This window comes from Triticum urartu, chromosome 5A (genome assembly GCF_056163025.1).
Source record: "Triticum urartu cultivar PI428250 chromosome 5A, HENAU_Tu73, whole genome shotgun sequence".
Taxonomy (NCBI): domain Eukaryota; kingdom Viridiplantae; phylum Streptophyta; class Magnoliopsida; order Poales; family Poaceae; genus Triticum; species Triticum urartu.
Window position 1 is genome coordinate 516,484,830 of NC_141877.1, and position 20,919 is coordinate 516,505,748.

Below are 20,919 nucleotides of genomic sequence, written 5' to 3' on the forward strand. Positions count from 1 at the left end.
TTCAATATTAACATTTTTTAACACATGGTCACCATTTTTTCTATACACATTTAACATATATTAAAAGTTTGATTAACATTTTTGAAATACTTGTTCAACATTTTTTTAAAGATTGATCAACATTTTTCTATGCACATTTAACATTTTTTCAAATGCTTGACTAATTTTTTTCTAAATGCAATATTAACATGTTTTGACACATGGTCACCATTTTTTCTATACACATTTAACATTTATTAAATGATGGATTAATATTTTTCAAATACTTATTCAACATTTTTAAATGCTTGATTAACATCTTTTATATATAGTATCAAAACAATTGGTCATTTTCAAAATACATGGTCAAAAAAATTCTATACAAAATGAACATTTTTCTAATGATTCATCAACATTTTTCAAATACATTTTCAATATTTTTAAATACATGATAGAAAAATATAAATTTTTATTACATGTTCAACATTTTTTATATACACATTTAATATTTTTCAAATAATTAATAAACATTTTTTAAAATGCTTGATTAATATTGTTATACATATGATAAGAAAATTCATCATTTTTAATACATGGTCAACATTTTTTCCATACACATTTAACAAATTTCAAATGCTTAATCAACATTTTCAAATACTTAAGAAAAAAATGATTCATTAACATTTTTATAGAAATGATCAAAAAAATTATACACATTTTTTATACACTTTTTGTATACGTGATAAAAAATTCTCTATATACATTTAACATTTTTTGGATGCTTGGTCAACATTTTTTCAAATGTTTATATAGTGTTTTTTGTAATATATATATAGAGAGAGAGAGAGAGAAAGAATATTTTAAAGTATAAACAAAAGCAAATATATATAAAGTAAAAAAAGAAAACGTAAAAAAAGAAGAAAAAAGGATATTGTGGCCTTTTGCGCTCCTGTGCCGGCCCATCTGATCTTGCTGAAGGTGAGATATAGCGAAATCACTAGTTGAGGAGTACTCGTTGCAAATATCACTCCAACTCTCCTGGTTGTGACAAGTGGCACCTGAGAGTTTTCTCTTTTTTCGTAAATCCGTTTATTCAAAATGTTTTATCTCTCAAAGCGTGCGTTCAAATCTCGAACCGCTTTCATCGTTGGATTTCTCCCGTCGAGATTTTCAAAACTAGATCACATGTTGATAGGTTTTGACGAACTTTTTTCACGAAAAAACCGGACGAAAAAACCGAACCGGGAGCACGGGTTTTTTCCCTTTCCGAAAGAGGCACGCCCGTGCCTCTCACGAAATCACAACCGTGCCTCTCGCGTAAAACAAAAGCGTGACTCTCGCGGAAGAAAAATAAAAGAGAAAACACGTTTTTTTCCGTTTTCGAGGGAGGCACGGCCGTGACTCTCACGAAAGTACAACCATGCCTTTCGCGGAAGCAAAACCATGACTCTCGCGAAAGGAAAAAAATGTGTTTTTTTCGTTTCCGGGAGGCACGGCAGTGACTCTCGCAGAAGCAAAACCGTGACTCTCACAAAAGAAAAAAAACACGTTTTTTCGTTTCCGAGAGGCACGACCGTGACTCTTGCTAAAGCACGACCGTGCCTCTCGCGGAAGCAAAACTGTGACTTGCGAAAGGAAAAAAATAGAAAATACGTTTTTTTCGTTTCCGAGAGACACGGCCGTGACTCTCGTGAAAGCACACCCATGCCTCTCGCGGAAGCAAAATAGTGACTCTCGTGAAAGCAAAAAAAAACAAAAAACATGTTTTTTTTTCGTTTCTGAGATGCACGACCGTGACTCTCGCGGAAGCAAAACCATGACTTTCACGAAAGGACAAAAACACGTTTTTTCACGGTAATTTTTTTTATCAAAAAGCTAAGACAGGTGGAAAACCAAAACGTCGGAAAAAACTGAAAAATTCATTTAAAAAGCCAAAAATGCGTGCGAAAAAATAAAAACCAAAATCCGGAGGGAGCGGCCAAAGCGCGACACGTGGCGAATGGTTAAGAGCGCGTCAAGTGGCGCTAATCGTTGCGAGTCTCTCGAAGGAGTGCTCGTTAACTAGTTGCTCTCGAGATATAGGTGCTCTGCATATAGATAAGCGACGGCTGAGGGAAAAAGGCAGCCCATTAACATGTAAGTATTTTGGAAACAATCCTATATACTTCCAGGAAAATTCGTATATCGCCTCATGTAAATCTAGTTAGTTAGGACAAAGTTTTCACTAACTTGTTTTTTCTAAATGTACCATTATGTATGAAAAAAAACACATCTTAAGATGCAACATGCAACCATGCGTCTTAGTTATATACGGTAGATATTTTATAAATATTTCTTTTGTCCCATAATGTAAAACATTTTTTTTGACATGACACTAGTGAAAAAAAACGTCTTACATTACGGGATGGAGAAAGTACATGGTAATAAAATATAATAAATTATAAGAATTTTAAGTTTTTTGTCATGATTTTGTTATGCCAAATATTTATGTCTCGCACAACTAAATCTGATTAAAATATATTATGACCAATTTCCGTAGCAATGCACGAGATATTGTCTAGTAAATCCAATTAGTTTACAGAGTTCTCAAAAAAAAAGTTAGCTAGCATGGTAGAAAAAAAATCATGTTTTATATAACTAAATTCTGTGAAAATATATTAAAACCAATTTTTGCTCCAACACCTAATATACCATCTCTAGTAATCCAGTTAGTTAGGTAGAGTTTTGAAAAAACTAGCTAGTATATAAACAAAAAGGTTCATGTTTCAAACAACTAAATCTAATTAGAATATATTACAACTAATTTTTGCAGTAAGATCATCTTCAACCGGAGCCCTCATATTTTCAGGTGGACAACTTCTATATAGGAGAGAGTGAAAAAACCACTCCATCCCCCACCCTGGGAATCATATGGCTCCAGCCATCACGCCGAATCATGGCACACAAATCATGTTAATTACATCCTATAGTCATCTCATTAATATGACGAAGGTTATACCACATCACATGCGCATCTTGCAAAATAAAGTTAGACGCCTCTAATCGGTTTTTACAGGATTTTATTTTACGTAGCTTCTAAGATTTTGAAACAAACCGAAGCTACCAATGTCCATCATCAAGTATGATTATTCAAGTCGCTAGATTAACTTTGTGGGGCGTTTGAAACACGAGACTTAGTGAAAAATCTTGAGCCCCACACTAGATTTCGTCATATGCACCCCCCCCCCCCTTGTATTGATGGGGAATGTTGCATGAAAATCAAAAAATTCATACGAATCACCCAAGATCTATCTATGAGAAGCATAACAATGATAGGGGAGAGTGTGTCCATGTACACTCGTAGACCATTAAGCGGAAGCGTATATTATGCGGTTGATGTAGTCGTACTCTTCACGATCCAATCCGATTAAGTACCGAATACACGACACCTCCGTGTTCAGCACACGTGCAACTCGATGACGTATCCTCCTTCTTGATCCAGCAAGCAAGGGTGGAGAAGTAGATGGGGTCTCAACCAGCACGACGGCGTGGTAGAGATGGGGGTGGTGTAGTGCCGGCAAGGCTTCGCCAAACGCTGTCGGAACCAATCTGAGGAGAAAACAGAGTTATGGGAGAGGTAGGGCTGCCGCTGGGGCATGGGAATTGGTGTGTTGAGCCCCTCCCTCTCCCCCACTATATATAGGAGGCAAGGGGGAGGGCTGGGCCGCAGCCCTAGCCCCTCCTCCAAGGAGGGGAGGTGGCCAAGGGAGGAGTCCTCCCTCCCCAAGGCACCTAGGGGGTGTCTTCCCCTCTTAGGACTCTTCCTCCTCCACCTCTCCTTGGCGCATGGGCCTCTTGGGGCTGGTGCCCCTAGCTCATGTAGGCTAGGACGCCCCCTACAGCCTATGTGGGCCCGGGGGCAGGTGGACCCCCGGACCCCTTTCGGCACTCCCGGTACAATACTAATAATGCCTGAAACTTTTCCGACGACCAAAACAAGACTTTCTATATATAAATCTTTACCTCCGGACCATTCCGAAGCTCCTCGTGACGTCCAGAATCTCATTCGGGACTTCGAACAACATTCGTTCGCCAATATACATATCCCGATACTATTGTAGCATCATCGAATGTTAAGCGTGCGGACCCTACGGGTTCGAGAATCATGTAGAAATGACCGATACACCTCTCCGGTCAATAACCAACAGCGGGACCTAGATGCCCATATTGGTTCCCACATATTCCACGAAGATATTTTATCGGTTGAACCACGATGTCGAGGATACGCTTAATCCCGTATGCAATTCCCTTTCTCCAGCGATATGTTACTTGCCCGGGATTCGATCGTTGTATCTCCATACCTAGTTCAATCTCGTTACCGACAAGTCTCTTTACTCGTTCCATAATACAAGATCCCGTGACTAACTAATTAGCCACATTGCTTGAAAGCTCTTTACGATATTGTATTACCGCAAGGGCCCAGAGATATCTCTTTGTCATACAGAGTGACAAATCCCAGTCTCGATTCATGCAACCCAACAAACACCTTCAGAAATACCTATAGAGCACCTTTATGATCACCCAGTTACGAAGTGACATTTGATAGCACACAAGGCATTCCTCCGATATCCGGGAGTGACATGATCTCATGGTCTAAGGAATTGATACTTGACATGAAGAAAGCTATAGCAAATAACTAAACGATCTGATGCTAAGCTTACGGTTGGGTCTGTCCATCACATCATACTCCTAATGATGTGATCCCATCATCAAATGACAAGTCATGTATATGGTTAGGAAGCTTTAACCATCTTTGATCAACGAGCTAGTCTAGTAGAGGCTTACTAGGGACACGACTTTAGAACCTGCTCCTTGATACGTCTCCATCGTATCTATAATTTTTTATTGTTCCATGCCAATATTATTCAACTTTCATATACTTTTGGCAACTTTTCATACTATTTTTGGGACTAACATATTGATCCAGTGCCCAGTGCCAGTTCCTGTTTGTTGCATGTTTTTTGTTTCGCAGAAAATCCATATCAAACAGAGTCCAAACGGGATAAAAACTGGCAGAGATTTTTTTGGAATATATGTGATTTTTCAGAAGAAGAATCAACACGAGACGATGCCCCGAGGGGGCCACGAGGTAGGGGGCGCGCCCCTGGACCTCGTGGCCACCCTGTAAGGCGGTTGGTGCCCTTCTTTCGCCGCAAGAAAGCCAATATCCGGATAGAAATCATGTTAAAATTTCAGCCCTATCGGAGTTACGGATCTTCGAGAATATAAGAAACAGTGAAAGGCTAGAATCTGGAACGCAGAAAGAGAGAGAGACAAAGAGACATATCCAATCTCGGAGGGGCTCTCGCCCCTCCGCCGCCATGGAGGCCATGGACCAGAGGGGAAACCCTTCTCCCATCTAGGGAGAAGGTCAAGGAAGAAGAAGAAGGGGGGCTCTCTCCCCCTCTCTCCCGGTGGCGCCAGAACGCCGTCGGGGCCATCATCGTGTGAGGGCGATCCACACCAACACCTCTGTCATCTTCACCAACATCCTCATCACCTTCCCCCATCTATCTATAGTGGTCCACTCTCCCGCAACCCGCTGTACCCTCTACTTGAACATGGTGCTTTATGCTTCATATTATTATCCAATGATGTGTTGACATCCTATGATGTCTGAGTAGATTTTTGTTGTCCTATCGGTAATTGGTGAATTGATATGATTGGTTTAATTTTCTTGTGGTTATGTTGCTGTCCTTTGGTGCCCATCCTATGGGCGCGCGTGTGGATCACACCATAGGGTTAGTTGTATGTTGATAGGACTATGTATTGGAGGGCAAGAGTGACAGAAGCTTCGACCTAGCATAGAAATTAATGCATACGGGATTGAAGGGGGACCAATATATCTGAATGCTATGGTTGGGTTTTACCTTAATGAACGTTAGTAGTTGCGGATGCTTGCTAATAGTTCCAATCATAAGTGCATAGAATTCCAAGTCAGGGATGACATGCTAGCAGTGGTCTCTCCTACATAAAACTTGCTATCGGTCTAGTAAAGTAGTCAATTGCTTAGGGATAATTTTGCAACTCCTACCACCACTTTTCCACACTCTCTATACTAACTTTACTGCTTCTTTAGCTAAAACATCCCCTAATTTTTATTTACGTGCTCTTTTTATTCTTGCAAACCTATGCCGTTACACCTACAAAGTACTTCTAGTTTCATACTTGTTCTAGGTAAAGCGAACATTAAGCGTGCGTAGAGTTGTATCGGTGGTCGATAAAACTTGAGGGAATATTTGTTCTACCTTTAGCTCCTCGTTGGGTTCGACACTTTTACTTATCGAAAGAGGCTACAATTGACCCTCTATACTTGTGGGTTATCAAGACCTTTTTCTGGCGCCGTTGCCGGGGGAGTTATAGCGTGGGGTGAATATTCTCGTGTGTGCTTGTTTGCTTTATCACTAAGTAGTTTTTATTTTGTGCTCTTGTTTTCTATCTTTAGTTATGGGTAGGATACGCAAAATACTAAAAAAATTAGTGGTACCTACTGAACCAATGGTTGAAGAACCACTCAAAATCTATCACACTACTGAAGCTTTTTACTTGGATCGTCTTCGATCCCTATGTGCTCGGGCTGAAACCCCAACTAGCTTAGTTGAGGGAAAATCTTTAGATGAGCATGCTTGTTATGTGCGACACCGCATATTTGAAAAAGGGAAACTTTTACTGGATCAAATTCATCGTTTGCAGTGCTATACTTGGAATTTATGTGAAATATATGATTGTACTTGTTGTTCTAAAGACCCTAAGAAACACCTTCCTTACCAATGTGAGTTTAGTGATAATGGAATCGTATCTTTGTAAACTAAGGGTGTTTATAATTACTATGATGTTCAACAAATTGAAGAATTTGTAGCTTTTAGGGGTACTTGTGAAATTGCTTCTTTTATTAAAGAGTGTGATACTACTCTCTACAAATCTGAAAATTTGGCCATACTTAAATATTGCTATGATAATTATGCTTCTAATCCTTATGTTAAACCATATATTTAGGACTCCTCCGTTGTCCAAGAAGAGACTAATATTTTGCAGGAGTCTATGGATGAAGAAATTAATGAAATTGTGAGCTCATTGGATGAAAAAGATGACGACGAGAGCGAAGAACAAAAGGAGGAAGAGCGGATTGATCACCCGTTCCCACCATCTAATGAGAGTAACTCTTTATCCCATACATTGTTTAATTTCCCTTCAAATTTACCGAAGGATGAATGCTATGATGATTGTTATGATCACATTGATTCTTTTGAAATATCCCTTTTTGATGATGCTTGCTATGCTTGTGGCCAAGATGCCAATATGAATTATGCTTATGGAGATGAACTTGCTATAGTTCCTTATGTTAAACATGAAATTGTTGCTATTGCACCCACGCATGATAGTCCTATATCCTTGTGAATTCTCCCGACTACACTATATCGGAGAAGTTTGCCCTTATTAAGGATTATATTGATGGGTTGTGTTTTACTACTACACATGATGATTTTGATAGATATAATATGCATGTGCTTGCTTCTCCTACTTGCAATTATTATGAGAGAGGAACTACATCTCCGCCTCTCCATGTTTCCAATATGATAAAATTGCAAGAAACCGTTTATACTATGAATTGGCCTTTACTATGTGTGCATGAATTGTTCTTTTATGACACGCCGATGCATAGGAAGAGAGTTAGACTTTGTTGTTGCATGATATATGTTACTTTGTGCTCACTACTAAATCAAAAATCATTGTTAACTAAAATTGGCTTTGATATACCTTGGGATCCGGGTGGATCCATTACTTGAGCACTATATGCCTAGCCTAATGGCTTTAAAGAAAGCACTGCCAGGGAGACAACCCAGAAGTTTTAGAGAGTCATTTATTTCTATTGTGTGCTTTTATAAAGTTTAAAAACAAAAAAATAAAGAGGGGAACCTAAAACTTTTTCAAAAAGAAAAGCGAAAGTGAGAAACACGAGCATTCTTAAAGTGGGAGCTACCCTTGAACTTTGTTCATGCCCTTGAGAACTTTGTGACCCTTGATTACAGAAACTTTTCAACAAAAATAATTATCCCATTGTACAAATCCATTGTATCATAAAAATAATGTGCCAAGATTTTCCTTTAGGATGTTTACATTGCTTGTTGGTTTGTGCGGTGCAAAACAGAAACTTTGGCTGTAGTGCGCGATTTTACATTTTTTACTGGAACGTCAAATGGTTCTGAAACTTTTTGCACTGTATTTCTATAAACATTCTTTATTTGTCCTATTTTTCAGAATTTTTGGAGTACCATAAGTATGGTGAATGTTTAGATTGCTACAGAATTGTCCTGTTTAAGACATATTCTGTTTTTGATGCATTGTTTGCTTGTTTTGATGAAACTATCAATTTCTAACAGTGGATTAAGCCATGGAAAAGTTATATTACAGTAGCTACAATGCAAAAACAAAATATGAATTGGTTTGCAACAGTACTTAGTGAAGTAAATATGCCCTAGATGCAATAATAAAGTTGTTATTTATCTTTCCTTATATCATGATAAATGTTTATTATTCATGCTAGAATTGTATTAACCGGAAACTTAGTACATGTGTGAATACATAGACAAACAGAGTATCCCTAGTATGCCTCTACTTCACTAGCTCGTTAATCCAAGATGGTTAAGTTTCCTAGCCATGGACATGTGTTGTCATTTGATGAACGGGATCACATCATTAGAGAATGATGTGATGGACAAGACCCATCTGTTAGCTTAGCATAATGATCATTCAGTTTTATTGCTACTGCTTTCTTCATGACTTATACATGTTCCTCTGACTATGAGATTATGCAACTCCCGAATACCGAGGAACACCTTGTGTGCTATCAAACATCACAACGTAACTGGGTGATTATAAAGATGCTCTACAGGTGTCTCCGGTGGTGTTTGTTGAGTTGGCATAGATCAAGATTAGGATTTGTCACTCCGTCTATGGGAGAGGTATCTCTGGGACCTCTCGGTAATGTACATCACTATGAGCCTTGCAAGCAATGTGACTAATGAGTTAGTTGCGGGATGATGCATTACGGAACGAGTAAAGAGACTTGCCGGTAACGAGATTGAACTAGGTATGATGATACCGACGATCGAATCTCGGGCAAGTAACATACCGATGACAAAGGGAACAACGTATGTTGTTATGCGATTTGACCGATAAAGATCTTCGTAGAATATGTAGGAACCAATATGAGCATCCAGGTTCCGCTATTGGTTATTGCCCGGAGTTGAGTCTTGGTCATGTCTACATAATTCTCGAACCCGTAGGGTCCGCACGCTTAACGTTCTGTGACGATTTGTATTATGAGTTATGTGATTTGATGACCGAAGTTTGTTCAGAGTCCCGGATGAGATCGGGGACATGAAGAGGAGTCTCGAAATGGTCGATACGTAAATATCGATATATTGGAAGGCTATATTCGGACATCAGAAAGGTTCCGAGTGATTCAGGTATTTTTTGGAGTACCGGAGAGTTACGGGAATTCGTATTGGGCCTTAATGAAGGAAATATGCCCTAGAGGCAATAATAAAGTTATTATTTATTTCCTTATATCATGATAAATGTTTATTATTCATGCTAGAATTGTATTAACCGGAAACATGATACATGTGTGAATACATAGACAAACAAAGTGTCACTAGTATGCCTCTACTAGACTAGCTCGTTAATCAAAGATGGTTATGTTTCCTAGCCATAGACATGAGTTGTCATTTGATTAAAGGGATCACATCGCTAGGAGAATGATGTGATTGACTTGACCCATTCCGTTAGCTTAGCACTTGATCGTTTAGTTTGTTGCTATTGCTTTCTTCATGACTTATACATGTTCCTATGACTATGAGATTATACAACTCCCGTTTACCGAAGGAACACTTTGTGTGCTACCAAACGTCACAACGTAACTGGGTGATTATAAAGGTGCTCTATAGGTGTCTCCAAAGGTACTTGTTGGGTTGGCGTATTTCGATATTAGGATTTGTCACTCCGATTGTCGGAGAGGTATCTCTGGACCCACTCGGTAATACACATCACTTAAGCCTTGCAAGCATTGCAACTAATGAGTTAGTTGTGAGATGATGTATTACGGAACGAGTAAAGAGACTTGCCGGTAACGAGATTTAACTAGGTATTGAGATACCAACGATCGAATCTCGGGCAAGTAACATACCAATGACAAAAGGAACAACGTATGTTGTTATGCGGTTTGACCGATAACGATCTTCGTAGAATATGTAGGAGCCAATATGAGCATCCAGGTTCCGCTATTGGTTATTGACCGGAGACGTGTCTCGGTCATGTCTACATAGTTCTCGAACCCGTAGGGTCCGCACACTTAAAGTTCGATGACGGTTATATTATGAGTTTATGTGTTTTGATGTACCGAAGGTAGTTCGGAGTCCCGGATGTGATCACGGACATGACGAGGAGTCTCGAAATGGTCGAGACATGAAGATTGATATATTGGATGACTATATTCGGACACCGGAATGGTTCCGGGGGTTATCGGATATATACCGGAGTACCGTGGGGTTACCGGAACCCCCCGGGGTTTATTGGGCCTCATGGGCCCAAAGTGGTGGAAGAGGAGAGGTAGCAGGAGGTGGCGCGCGGCCCCCCTTGCCCCAATACGAATTGGGAAAGGGAAGGGGGCGGCGGCCCCCCTTCTCCTTCCTTCTCTCCACCTCCTCCTTCCCCCTTCTCCTAGTTGGAATAGGAAAGGGGGCAAAACCTACTTGGAGTAGGATTGCCCCCCCCTTGGGCACGCCTCCTCCTCTTGGCCGGCCCCCTCCCCCTCCCCCCTTTATATACGGAGGAGGGGGGCACCCCATAGACACAACAATTGATCTCTTAGATCTTTTAGCCGTGTGCAGTGCCCCCCTCCACCATAATCCACCTCGGTCATATCGTAGCGGTGCTTAGGCGAAGCCCTGCGTCGGTAGAACATCATCATCGTCACCACGCCATCATGCTGACGGAACTCTCCCTCAAAGCTCGGCTGGATCGAAGTTCGAGGGACATCATCGAGTTGAACGTGTGCAGAACTCGGAGGTGTCGTGCGTTCGATGCCTGATCGGTCGGATCGTGAAGACGTACGAATACATCAACCGCGTTGTGCTAACGCTTTCGCTTTCTGTCTACGAGGGTACGCGGACACACTCTATCCTCTCGTTGCTATGCATCACCATGATCTTGCGTGTGCGTAGGAATTTTTTTGAAATTACTATGTTCCCCAACAGTTGTATCAGAGCCAGGTTTATGCGTAGATGTTATATGCACGAGTAGAACACAAGTGAGTTGTGGGCGATACAAGTCATACTGCTTACCAGCATGTCATACTTTGGTTCGGCGGTATTGTTGGATGAAGCGGCCCGGATCGACATTACGTGTACGCTTACGCGAGACTGGTTCTACCGATGTGCTTTACACACAGGTGGCTGGCGGGTGTCAGTTTCTCCAACTTTAGTTGAACCAAGTGTGGCTATGCCCGGTCCTTGAGAAGGTTAAAACAGCACTAACTTGACGAACTATCGTTGTGGTTTTGATGCGTAGGTAAGAATGGTTCTTGCTCAGCCCGTAGCATCCACGTGAAACTTGCAACAACAAAGTAGAGGACGTCTAACTTGTTTTTGCAGGGCATGTTGTGATGTGATATGGTCAAGGCATGATGCTATATTTTATTGTATGAGATGATCATGTTTTTTAACCGAGTTATCGACAACTGGAAGGAGCCATATGGTTGTCGCTTTATTGTATGCAATGCAATCGCCCTGTAATGCTTTACTTTATCACTAAGCGGTAGCGATAGTCGTAGAAGCATAAGTTGGCGAGACGACAACGATGCTACGATGGAGATCAAAGTGTCGCGCCGGTGACAATGGTGATCATGATGGTGCTTCGGAGATGAAGATCACAAGCACAAGATGATGATGGCCATATCATATCACTTATATTTATTGCATGTGATGTTTATCTTTTATGCATCTTATCTTGCTTTGATTGACGGTAGCATTATAAGATGATCTATCACTAAATTATCAAGGTATAAGTGTTCTCCCTAAGTATGCACCATTGCGAAAGTCCTTCGTGCTGAGACACCACGTGATGATTGGGTGTGATAGGCTCTACGTTCAAATACAACGGGTGCAAAACAGTTGCACACGCGGAATACTCAGGTTAAACTTGACGAGCCTAGCATATGCAGATATGGCCTCGGAACACTGAGACAGAAAGGTCGAGCGTGAATCATATAGTAGATATGATCAACATAGTGATGTTCACCATTGAAACTACTCCATCTCACGTGATGATCGGACATGGTTTAGTTGATTTGGATCACGTGATCACTTAGAGGATTAGAGGGATGTCTATCTAAGTGGGAGTTCTTAAGTAATATGATTAATTGAACTTAAATTTATCATGAACTTAGTACCTAATAGTTTTTTGCTTGTCTATGTTGATTGTAGATAGATGGCTCGTGCTGTTGTTCCGTTGAATTTTAATGCGTTCCTTGAGAAAGCAAAGTTGAAAGATGATGGTAGCAATTACACAGACTGGGTCTGTAACTTGAGGATTATCCTCAATGCTGCATAGAAGAATTACGTCCTAGAAGCATCGTTGGGTGCCAGGCCTGCTGCAGATGCTGCTGATAACGTTAAGAACGTTTGGCAGAGTAAAGCTGATGACTACTCGATAGTTTAGTGTGCCATGCTTTACGGCTTAGAACCGAGACTTCAACGACGTTTTGAACGTCATGGAGCATATGAGATGTTCCCGGAGTTGAAGTTAATATTTCAAGCAAATGCCCGGATTGAGAGATATGAAGTCTCCAATAAGTTCTATAGCTGTAAGATGGAGGAGAATAGTACTGTCAGTGAACATATACTCAAAATGTCTGGGTATCATAATCACTTGACTCAACTGGGAGTTAATCTTCCTATTGATAGTGTCATTGACAGAGTTCTTCAATCACTGCCACCAAGCTACAAAAGCTTCATGATGAACTATAATATGCAAGGGATGGATAAGACAATTCCCGAGCTCTTCGCAATGCTAAAGACTGCGGAGGTAGAAATCAAAAAGGAGCATCAAGTGTTGATGGTCAATGATACGTCTCCAACGTATCTATAATTTTTGATTGCTCCATGCTACTTTATCTACTGTTTGGACTATATTGGGCTTTATTTTCCACTTTTATATTATTTTTGGGACTAACCTATTAACCGGAGGCCCAACCCAGAATTGCTGTTTTTTTGCCTATTTCAGTATTTTGAGGAAACAGAATATCAAACGGAGTCCAAACGGAATGAAACCTTTGGGAACGTGATCTTCTCACCGAACGTGATCCAGGAGACTTGGCCCTACTCCAAGAAGTTTCTGGGGAGGTCACGAGGGTGGAGGGCCCCCCTGGGCGCGCCCCCCTGCCTCGTGGGCCCCTCGGAGCTCCACCGACGTGCTCCTTCCTTCTATATATACCTACGTACCCCCATTAGACCAGAGACAGAGCCAAAAACCTAATTCCACCGCCGCAACTTCCTGTATCCACGAGATCCCATCTTGGGGCCTGTTCCAGAGCTCCGCCGGAGAGGGCATCCATCACGGAGGGCTTCTACATCAACACCATAGCCCTTCCGATGAAGTGTGAGTAGTTTACTTCAGACCTTCGGGTCCATAGCTAGTAGCTAGATGGCTTCTTCTCTCTTTTTGGATCTCAATACAATGTTCTCCCCCTCTCTCGTGGAGATCTATTCGATGTAATCTTCTTTTTTGCGGTGTGTTTGTTGAGACCGATGAATTGTGGGTTTATGATCCAACTTATCTATGAATAATATTTGAATCTTCTCTGAATTCTTTTATGTATGATTGAGTTATCTTTGCAAGTCTCTTCGAATTATCCGTTTGGTTTGGCCAACTAGATTGGTAGTTCTTGCAATGGGAGAAGTGCTTAGCTTTGGGTTCAATCTTGCGGTGTCCTTACTCAGTGACAGAAAGAGTTGCAAGGCACGTATTGTATTGTTGCCATCGAGGATAACAAGATGGGGTATTTATCATATTGCATGAATTTATTCCTCTACATCATGTCATCTTGCTTAAGGCGTTACTCTGTTTTTAACTTAATACTCTAGATGCATGCTGGATAGTGGTCGATGAGTGAAGTAATAGTAGTAGATGTAGGCAGGAGTCGGTCTACTTGTCACGGACGTGATGCCTATATACATGATCATACCTAGATAACCTCATAACTATGCTCAATTCTATTAATTGCTCAACAGTAATTTGTTCACCCATCGTAGAATATCTATGCTCTTGAGAGAAGCCACTAGTGAAACCTATGGCCCCGGGGTCTATTCTCATCATATCAATCTCCATTACTTTATTTTACTTGTTTTGCTTTTACTTTTCACTCTGCATCTTCATACCAAAAATACCAAAAATATTATCTCTATCAGATCTCACTCTCGTAAGTGACCGTGAAGGGATTGACAACCCCTAAGCGTTGGTTGCGAGTTGCTACCGTTTTGTGCAGGTACGAGGGACTTGCGCGTGACCTCCTACTGGATTGATACCTTGGTTCTCAAAAACTGAGCGAAATACTTATGCTACTGTGCTGCATCACCCCCTCCTCTTCGGGGAAAACCAACGCTAGCTCGAGACGTAGCAGTCAACAAGACCACTAGTTTCAAGAAAAAAGGGTAAAGGGAAAAAGAAGGGGAACTTCAAGAAGAACAGCAAACAAGTTGATGCTCAAGAGAAGAAACCCAAGTCTGGACCTAAGCTGAAACTGAGTGCTTCTACTGCAAATAGACTGGTCACTGGAAGCGGAACTGCCCCAAGTATTTGGGGGATAATAAGGATGGCAAGGTGAACAAAGGTATATGTGATATACATGTTATTGATGCGTACCTTACTAATGCTCGCAGTAGCACCTGGGTATTTGATACTGGTTCTGTTGCTAATATTTGCAACTCAAAACAGGGACTACGGATTAAGCGAAGATTGGCTAAGGACGAGGTGATGATGCACGTGGGAAATGGTTCCAAAGTCGATGTGATCGCAGTCAGCACGCTACCTCTACATCTACCTTCGGGATTAGTTTTAGACCTGAATAATTGTTATTTGGTGCCAGCGTTGAGCATGAACATTATATCTGGATCTTGTTTGATACGAGACGGTTATTCATTTAAATCAGAGAATAATGGTTGTTCTATTTATATGAGTAATATATTTTATGGTCATGCACCCTTGAAGAGTGGTATATTCTTATTGAATCTCGATAGTAGTGATACACATATTCATAATATTGAAGCCAAAAGATGCAGAGTTGATAATGATAGTGCAACTTATTTGTGGCACTGCCGTTTAGGTCATATTGGTGTAAAGCGCATGAAGAAACTCCATACTGATGGACTTTTGGAACCACTTGATTATGAATCACTTGGTACTTGCGAACCGTGCCTCATGGGCAAGATGACTAAAACGCCATTCTCCAGAACTATGAAGCGAGCAACAGATTTGTTGGAAATCATACATACAGATGTATGTGGTCCGATGAATGTTGAGGCTCGCGGCGGGTATCGTTATTTTCTCACCTTCACAGATGATTTAAGCAGATATGGGTATATCTACTTAATGAAACATAAGTCTGAAACATTTGAAAAGTTCAAAGAATTTCAGAGTGAAGTTGAAAATCATCGTAACAAGAAAATAAAGTTTCTACGATCTGATCGTGGAGGAGAATATTTGAGTTATGAGTTTGGTCTTCATTTGAAACAATGCGGAATAGTTTCGCAACTCACGCCACCCGGAACACCACAGCGTAATGGTGTGTCCGAATGTCGTAATCGTACTTTACTATATATGGTGCGATCTATGATGTCTCTTACTGATTTACCGCTATCATTTTGGGGTTATGCTTTAGAGACGGCTGCATTCACGTTAAATAGGGCACCATCAAAATCCGTTGAGATGACGCCTTATGAACTGTGGTTTGGCAAGAAACCAAAGTTGTCATTTCTTAAAGTTTGGGGCTGCGATGCTTATGTGAAAAAACTTCAACCTGATAAGCTCGAACCCAAATCGAAGAAATGTGTCTTCATAGGATACCCAAAGGAAACTGTTGGGTACACCTTCTATCACAGATCTGACGGCAAAACGTTTGTTGCTAAATTTGGATCCTTTCTAGAGAAGGAGTTTCTATCAAAAGAAGTGAGTGGGAGGAAAGTAGAACTTGATGAGGTAACTGTACCTGCTCCCTTATTGGAAAGTAGTTCATCACAGAAACCGGTTCCTGTGACACCTACACCAATTAGTGAGGAAGTGAATGATGATGATCATGAAACTTCACATCAAGTTGTTACTGAACCTCGTAGGTCAACCAGAGTAAGATCCGCACCAGAGTGGTACGGTAATCCTGTTCTGGAGGTTATGTTGCTAGACCATGACGAACCTATGAACTATGAAGAAGTGATGGTGAGCCCAGATTCCGCAAAATGGCTTGAGGCCATGAAATCTGAGATGGGATCTGTCGTGGAAACGTCACGGCAGATGTCCTAGTGTGAGGACTTAGTCATGAGGCCAACGCATCTATGCAGTAGCTTGAAGGGGTTGATTGGAATCGAGAGACGCGACACACAAGACGAAGATTTAGACAGCTTCGGGCCTCGGGAAACATCATCCGGTAACCACCCTACATGTTGTTTGTGGCTAGGTCTCATTATCATCATGAGGGAGTCGCCGTAACTCTGGCTCTCCTAGTTGTGTCTAGACTTAATGATTATTCAACTTGTCCCTCTTGGGGTGCCCTGTCCCTCCTTATATATGTTAAAGGGGCGGGTTACATGTAGAGTCCAACTCGGACTTAAGACTTAACTATTCTGTTTTCTCTCCATGGGCTTTCTTTAACGTTTTGGGCTTCTTAACTGTTAACCTACAATCTGGCTTACCATCTGGCTTAACTGTCCGGCTTAACTGTCTGGTTTAACTGTCCGACTTAACTGTCCGACTTAACTGTCCGACTTGACTGTCTGCTTAACCTTCTGGCTCATATGACTGTGTCTGCCGAGTTACATGACTGTGTCTACTGGGTTACCTGACTGTGTATGCCGGGTTACCTGACTGTGTCTGCCAGGTTACATGACTGTGTTTGCCGGCTTACATGACTATGTCCGCCGTCTTACATGACTGTGTCCGCCGGCTTAAACTGCTTAACTGTTCCCGCTGGCTTAACCTCTGGTTTAAACAATCTGCCGGCTTACCAATGAAATACCAAGTCCCAGCCGGGTCATATCTCCGGTCGGGTCATACCGCGGGGTATATCCCCGACATTAGCCCCCATTTTAATTTGGATTCATCCAGGTTAAACTGATCCTGTAAACAAAACATAATAACAATTTTAACAGGTTATGCTCTGGGTTAAATATTCTTTGAAACCGTCACATGAACATCCTTAAGTCCTTGTCATTTCCTTCTTCCAGAGAATCTGGGTCAATAAGCCAACTTCATAATCAATTTACTGACATTGGCTTCTCACAGAGAAAGACTGAAAAATAATTCATTTGACTCAGGTCCCAATGCTTAAAATATTGGTCTTTGAAATACTCATGTGACCTTCGACCGACTTAAAGATGAAAAACTTGCCGGGTTATAAATGGAAAATGCCGAGATATAATTGTTGCCGACGCCGGGTTAAAATTGATAATTCTGAAGATTTTGCTCCCTCATATCCATATTACCTGTAGCCCCCAAGTCTTAAGAGGAGAAACACAGTGATAGCTTAAGACTTGTTTCAATATAAATGTTGCAACCTTGAAGAAATCCAGATTGTCCATCTCAGTCACTAGTCAAAACTGAATTTTCCACATATGTAGCCCCCAAGTGCCGGGTTGTCATGCTTGCAGCAACCTGGGACTTGTAATTGCCTTATGATCATAAAAACTTCAACCAGTGTTGCCCCCAAGGGCCGGCTCAGTAAGATAATACTGAGCTGGGACTTTGTACATAATTCATTGATAATAACATCATATGATGTAATCTCCACCATGGGGCTTGAACCCACGTCCATAAGGTTAAGAGCTTTTTACTCTACCAACTGAGTAGTGGATCTTTCAATATAATGGACTGAGGCTTGTGTACCTTGAATTTTTGACAGGAGCAATTGGTAGCCCTCAAGGGCCGGCTCATTATGATGTGATGAGTTGGGTCTTCAATAATAAGGCCAGTAAAAAATGACTTTACATTAGCCCCTAAGTGCCATGGTGCATGCTGGCAGTGACATGGGACTTGCATATTTGATGTAATCTCAATTTGAATAATGTATCCCCCAAGTGCTGGGTCGTAAGCCTGCAGCAACTCGGGACTATTCCTTCCATTGTAGAATAAATTATGTCCATTGATAATATCCATTGTGCTGAAGCGACTTTGAAAACCTCAATTGTAATATTGGTTATTGACAACCATAATAAAAATACAGCCATGTTGGCTATTAAATATTTGAATAATGTAATCCGGTTTGGAAAACCGGTTCCCGTGATATTGAATCATACTGCCAGTTTAGGATACCTGTGTAGTAAGGGTGATAACCCAGTCTTTAGAAGCCAAAAACTTCCAAATGTTTATGATTGTCATATATGGCGACTTATCATCCAAAGTCAAGCCGAGTTAATTGAAACCACACTTATACTTAGATCTGAACAAAAAAAGTCTCAAGACAAAACCAAAGATTGTTTGCAAAAAATAAAAATCGAGGTTTCTGATTCGAATACGATCAGTAAACCATTCCAAAGGGGTTAATATAGGATTCAAATACGATCATGTAGCCCCAAGTGGCTTTGGCGTTGCACTGATCAAGAGGGTACCGACAGCTATGTTCTATTTGGTTCGAATACGACCTATGTTTGAACAGGAAGCCCCCGAATGACCTTGAGAGGTTTTTAACGACCCTGAATCGAATACGATCCAAGTCGGACCCAAAAGGGGTTAAGCTATGATTCGAATACGATCAAGAAGCCCCCTAGTGAGTTTGGCAGTGTGCCGATCAAGAGGGTACCGACAGCTATGTTCTCTTTGGTTCGAATACGACCTATGTTTGAACAGGAAGCCCCCAAGTGACCATAATAAGGTAAGCCGTAAGGCAGGATACCCATGTTTGAACCGCGCATCATGGAAGCAAGTTCTCTTTGGCAACCTTTAATTTTTCTGAGAACTTGAATCTTGCGAGAGATTATGAACCGGAACTTTAAACCGGATTTGAAAGCTTCAAATTTTTTGTGGGAGACAGATTGTCCTTAAACCGGATGTTTGAACCGGATTTGAGAGCTAAAAAGCTTTGTAAGAGAAAAATTTACCTGGAGCCGGATGTTTGAACCGGATTTTAAACCGGAATCTTTATTTTGAACCAACAATTTTCTGACGGCCTTTAAATTTTCATCAATATGGCGGTGTCCTCCGGAACCGGGTTATCATTCCCTCCAATGACCCGGAGTTCCTGAGTCATGTCATTGTAGCCCCCGAGTCTCAAGGCGACTTGAGGAGTTAGCTTGAGATTCTTCATAATTAACCGTGATATAGACCGGTATGAGTCATTCAATAGCTCAGTGATATAACAGTCCCCTTTGCAGTAAACATCTTGTCCTGCATTAAAGAACTTGCAAGCCAAAGTAATTGCTCTTTTTTTTAAAACGCAATATGTAATATAAAAATATACTGGATGGATTTCACCTGATATGTTGATAAAAAATTATTAGCCGTAGGGTTATAGCAACGATGACAGAAGTGGCAGCTTAAGGCATGGCACCGGGCGGCTTAAAGCGCGGCACCGGGCGCCGGCAAGACAAGGCAAGCACAACCTTAGGGATCGGCGGCTCTCGGCCGGGAGGCGACGCTAGTTTGGCGCGAAGGCTGAGGTGAGCCGGCATAGCTTGCCGGCCAGCAAGGGCGGCTTAGCACAGACACCGGCGAGTGATTGAGGCCGAGCACAACGGCGAGGCGGAGCAGCGGTTTGCGTGCATCCGTCAGACAACTCTGCACGGACGCTTCGCGCCGCACAATGATCTTGATATTTGTCAGATAAACATGGATAGTGGAATAGCATACCCATCAATCCTCGCTCCTCGTGCCAGTACTAATTGTACAATGACTTGATTTTTCCTGTATCTTGTAGCTAGCTTTGGCAGCTCCTTTTTTTGTGTCCTCTAGTACTGTAGCCATGTGAATAGTTGATGAAAAGCATTTGCTGGTCTTTTGCTTGGTAGGTGACGGTGTCCTGGACTAGGGGGTACTCAACACGTCATCTCCCGATCTGTTAGATTGGGCCGAGGACCCCCATGGCCGTATACTTATGGGCCAGTTCGGATAGTTGCCGCATACATGGAAGATTCCATAAGATTTGGTGATCAAGGCAAGGACTCCTCCCCACCGGCGTATTTGTCTAGGACTCTTGTTATCCTAGGCCTCTGGTGCATTGTATAAACCGAGGCCAGGCTAGTCGATAGACAATATACAACAATCATACCATAGGCTAGCTTCTAGGATTTAGCCTCTCCGATCTCGTGGTAGATCAACTCTTGTAATACTCATATCATCAAGAATAAATCAAGCAGGACGTAGGGTTTTACCTCCATTAAGAGGGCCCGAACCTGGGTAAAACATCGTGTCCCCTGCCTCCTGTTACCATCCGCCTTAGACGCACAGTTCGGGACCCCCTACCCGAGATCCGCCGGTTTTGACACCAACATTGGTACTTTCATTGAGAGTTCCGCTGTGTGATCGGCAAAAGGATCAATGGCTCGCCCGCAGGTCAACTGCGACGCTGGCATCTTCGTAGCCGGCTCGACTGGTCACCTTGACTCGACCGAGGACCGTGCTCCATCTCCGACCGTCATGTTC